The following is a 5612-nucleotide window of genomic DNA, read 5'->3' as shown; positions in this document are numbered from 1 at the left end:
CTTCGGGCTGAAAAATGCTGGGGCAACCTATCAGCGTGCCATGGTGGCGTTGTTCCATGATATGATGCATAAGGAAATAGAGGTCTACGTAGATGACATGATTTCCAAGTCTCGGACTGAGGACAAACACCTTGTCAATCTGCGTAAGCTGTTTGGAAGGTTGCGGAAATACCAATTAAAACTAAACCCAACCAAGTGAACCTTTAGGGTGAAGTCGGGGAAGCTGTTAGGATTTATCGTAAGTCAGAAAGGGATAGAGATAGATCCCGAGAAAGTGAAGGCCATCCTTGAAATGCCGGAACCACGCACGGAGAAGCAGGTTCGGGGGTTTTTGGGCAGGTTGAATTATATCGCGAGATTTATCTCGCAACTCACCCCTACCTGTGAGCCCATTTTTAAGCTATTACGTAAGAACCAGGCGGTCCTGGGGAACAGTGACTGCCAAGAGGCCTTCGAGAAGATCAAACAGAGTCTCGCAAATCCCCCGGTGCTCATGCCACCTGTAACAGGAAGACCTCTTTTCCTGTACATGACCGTGTTGGACGAGTCTATGGGGTGCGTGTTGGGTCAACATGATGATTCTGGGAAAAAGGAGCAAGCCATCTACTATCTGAGCAAGAAGTTTACCGCATGTGAGATGAATTACTCAATGCTGGAAAGGACGTGTTGTGCTCTTGTATGGGCATCACATCGGCTTAGGTAGTACATGCTCAGCCATACCACGTGGCTTATTTCCAAAATGGATCCCGTGAAATACATCTTTGAAAAACCGGCCCTCACGGGACGAATCGCTAGGTGGCAGGTACTATTATCTGAATTCGATATCGTTTACGTCACCCAAAAGGCGGTAAAGGGAAGTGCCTTGGCGGATTATTTGGCCCAGCAACCCCTCCAGGATTATCGGCCGATGCACCCCGAGTTCCTAGATGAAGATATCATGGCCCTGTTTGAAGAGAAACGGACGCACGAGGACATAGACAAATGGATTGTTTGCTTCGATGGGGCATCTAATGCTTTGGGCCACGGAGTAGGGGCAGTCCTTGTATCCCCGGATGATCAGTGAATTCCTTTCAGGCGGCCATTGATTTTGATGTAAAACTACTCAAGGTGTATGGAGACTCAGCTTTGGTGATATGCCAATTGAAAGGAGAATGGGAAACTAGGGATCCGAAGTTGATACCCTATCAAACTCACATCTTGAGGTTAGCCAAGTACTTTGACGACATTTCCTTCCACCACATACCTCAGGAAGAGAATCAAATGGCTGATGCATTAGCCACCCTGGCATCCATGTTTCAACTTGCCCCACACGGGGATTTGCCGTACATCGAATTCAAATCTCAAGGCAGGCCGGCATATTGTTATGCAATAGAGGAAGAGCGGGATGGGAAACCATGGTATTTCGACATCAAACAGTATGTCGAGAACAAAGAATACCCACCAGGGATTTCTGACAATGACAAAAGGACGTTGAGGAGATTGGCTACTGGTTTCTTTGTAAGCAGTACCATCCTGTACAAACGAAACCACGACATGACCCTCCTACGATGCATAGATGCTGTCGCAACCTACCCTTCGGCGGGAGGGCGACGCGAGACTCGCGGGATGCGTGTTCCACGAAAGGAATACGCGCGGAGTCGCCACCAACGTTTATTTGAGGAAAACGTCGGAAAAACCGGAAAAGACGAGATCTACGAACTTTTTAGTGAAAGGTTCGGGAGTTGTATTTACGCACGGGGAAGGTATTAGCACCCCACACGCCCGTCCCAAGGGACGGCAGCCTTTAATCGAATGTGCAAACATGACTTTGATTTTTATGTTCCCTTTTATGTTCTTATATCCTTTATACCCTTTTTATATATTTTTCTTTTTTGTGGTCGACAAGGGTGTTTCCCTTTGCTCCTACGTATTCCTCAATTTGGGATGAGAAAATCAGACCTACGTAGTTCTTTTGGAATAAAGTGTTTGGTTAAGTTGTTTTTGTCTTTTTTTGCAAAATATGTTTTTATTGAACAAAAGGTCATTTAAGGTGTTGGACCATTAAACGGTCTTTTGATTTTGGAAGGGGAGAAACGTTAAGGTGTTGGACCATTAACGATCTCTTGTTTTTGAAAGGAGAGAAACGTTAAGGCATTGGACCATTAACGATCTCTTGGGGTGGTCGACAAAAGCGGGGCTTTTGCTCCTACGTATCCTCCAATGAGGAACTCAGACCTACGTAGTTCTTTCTTATCAAGTGATTCTTTTTGATTTTAAGAGGTGATCATTTTAAGGCGTTGGACCTTAAAAATGATCCATTTTACTTAGTGAGAAAATGAAATGACGAACTTCAAAAGCCTATTTTTGTGGACGAGCTTGACTAGGTGGATTGATTTTAGCCTTTAGTTTCACTTTAGTTATTAATCAATTCGATTAAGAATGAGAAATCCCAAAGAGAAAATGTCCAATTGATTTTCCGCTTTATTTTACTAAAAGATGTCTTTTTGATTATTATATTATTTTTTACCTCTTTTTGATTTCCAACGTGGTTACGGCACGACCGAACGGTCGGAATTTATTTTAACCGAAGTTAATGGATAATACAATTCAAACGTTCGGTGGAAATTTATTTTATTTTTAAGTTAAGCGAGAAACGACTTAAGTAAAATGGCTTAAGCACGTCAACAGGGGGTATAAAAAGTAAACAAAACGAGAATATAAATGCACGAAACACAATGTGGACCACTACGGGTACATAGAATGAATCGAAAAGCTTGGTTCGAGGTACTTACCCGTTGAAGATCGAAGAACGATGAAGAACGAATGAAGAACGTCGAAGAACGGTTGAAACCTTTGTGAGATTCCTCACGGAAAACGTTACGGAAACGTTTCGGAAGCGCCTCGGCTTAGATTTTCTTCACGGAAACAATTTTTCCAAGCAAATTCGAAAGAGAGAGAAGTGCCTAAGGGGCTGGACCCCTTCCTTCTTCATTTCCTCCCCTATTTATAGCAAAATAGGGGAGGTGGTTGCCGCCCAGCTCGCCCAGGCGAGCTCAGCTCGCCCAGGCGAGCTCAGCTCGCCCAGGCGAGCTCAGCTCGCCCAGGCGAGCTCAGCTCGCCCAGGCGAGCAGGGTTGCTTCCTCCAGAAGCAACCGCCTTCTGGAGGAATCTTCTGGAGGGCCCAAGTGGGCCTGGGTGCTATTTGCACCCCCATTTTTACTAAGTACACCCCCCTCTGCTGTTTTTTGGTGATTCTTTTTTCGTAAAGTTACGGAAACTTACGAATTTCGTAACGATACTTGTTTTCTTTCCGTAATGTTACGGAACCTGGCGGATTACATAATCATCCCCTTTTTGACCTACGGAATGTTACGGAACCTCACTTAATTATGCAACGATGCTTCCATTTGATTTCCGGTGTGTCACGGAAACTTACGGATTGTGCATCAATATTTTTTTGGTTTTTCGGCATGTCCTGGAATTTCATAAATTGCCTAATGATGGGTGCCAAGCACCTCACAAGGACCAAAGAATGGTCGCATGTCATCAAGCAAAGGTCCCCGGACGAAATTAGGGTATGACAGTTGCCCCTCTTTACTTGTCTTTTATTGGAGATAAAAGAAAAGTAAAGATAAGACACTAATTTCGTCCCTCTCGATTTGACGAGAGTCGCGGGTGACCATAAAATCTCCACATGCAAATGACTTGTTGTTCTCAGAATTTCACAAATTGCCTAATGATGGGTGCCAAGCACCTCACAAGGACCAAAGAATGGTCGCATGTCATCAAGCAAAGGTCCCCGAAAATCAGTGTATGACACTAATTTCGCTCCTCTCGGTTGACGAGAGTCGCGGGCGACCATGAAATTTCCGCATGTAAATGACTTTGTTGTTCCCGGAGGAAAAAAAAGGTGCAGAAAACTGTGCCAGCCCCTGCATGCTATCAAGCGTTCTGTCTTACAGATAGCAAAAGAATGGGTGCGAATAACCATAAGATATCTCCGCGTATCATGGGTGCAGAATGACCAAACTTGGTCTCTGCTTGCCAACGGACACGACTGTGTCTGAATGGCAAAGGGGTGCGGATAACCGTAAGGTATCTCCGCGTATCATGTGTGCAGAATGACCAAACTTGGTCTCTGCGTGCCAACGGACACGACTGTGTCTGAATGGCAAAGGGGTGCGGATAACCGTAAGGTATCTCCGCGTATCATGTGTGCAGAATGACCAAACTTGGTCTCTGCGTGCCATCGGACACGACTGTGTCTGAATGGCAAAGGGGTGCGGATAACCGTAAGGTATCTCCGCGTATCATGTGTGCAGAATGACCAAACTTGGTCTCTGCGTGCCAACGGACACGACTGTGTCTGAATGGCAAAGGGGTGCGGATAACCATAAGGTATCTCCGCGTATCATGTGTGCAGAATGACCAAACTTGGTCTCTGCGTGCCATCGGACACGACTGTGTCTGAATGGCAAAGGGGTGCGGATAACCATAAGGTATCTCCGCGTATCATGTGTGCAGAATGACCAAACTTGGTCTCTGCGTGCCAACGGACACGACTGTGTCTGAATGGCAAAGGGGTGCGGATAACCATAAGGTATCTCCGCGTATCATGTGTGCAGAATGACCAAACTTGGTCTCTGCGTGCCATCGGACACGACTGTGTCTGAATGGCAAAGGGGTGCGGATAACCATAAGGTATCTCCGCGTATCATGTGTGCAGAATGACCAAACTTGGTCTCTGCGTGCCAACGGACACGACTGTGTCTGAATGGCAAAGGGGTGCGGATAACCATAAGGTATCTCCGCGTATCATGTGTGCAGAATGACCAAACTTGGTCTCTGCGTGCCATCGGACACGACTGTGTCTGAATGGCAAAGGGGTGCGGATAACCATAAGGTATCTCCGCGTATCATGTGTGCAGAATGACCAAACTTGGTCTCTGCGTGCCATCGGACACGACTGTGTCTGAATGGCAAAGGGGTGCGGATAACCATAAGGTATCTCCGCGTATCATGTGTGCAGAATGACCAAACTTGGTCTCTGCGTGCCAACGGACACGACTGTGTCTGAATGGCAAAGGGGTGCGGATAACCATAAGGTATCTCCGCGTATCATGTGTGCAGAATGACCAAACTTGGTCTCTGCGTGCCAACGGACACGACTGTGTCTGAATGGCAAAGGGGTGCGGATAACCGTAAGGTATCTCCGCGTATCATGTGTGCAGAATGACCAAACTTGGTCTCTGCGTGCCATCGGACACGACTGTGTCTGAATGGCAAAGGGGTGCGGATAACCATAAGGTATCTCCGCGTATCATGTGTGCAGAATGACCAAACTTGGTCTCTGCGTGCCAACGGACACGACTGTGTCTGAATGGCAAAGGGGTGCGGATAACCATAAGGTATCTCCGCGGGCTACCAGCTCTTGAGTCATGGCGACAAAAGGCGGTGTGGTCGACAAAAGCGAGGCTCTTGCTCCTACGTATCGCCCAATGAGGAACTCAGACCTACGTAGTTCTGGATAACTTGTGAGACTTGAAAAAGTCTCGTTGTTTTCTCCACTAAAATGCAAACATGCTTTAGCAAAGAGACAAATATTCCAACTGATTTAGAGCAGCATATGCTTT

Source organism: Glycine soja, chromosome 19 (assembly GCF_004193775.1).
Source record: "Glycine soja cultivar W05 chromosome 19, ASM419377v2, whole genome shotgun sequence".
Taxonomy (NCBI): Eukaryota; Viridiplantae; Streptophyta; class Magnoliopsida; order Fabales; family Fabaceae; genus Glycine; species Glycine soja.
The sequence above is the reverse complement of the archived record's forward strand: the minus strand, read 5'-3'. Positions refer to the sequence as shown.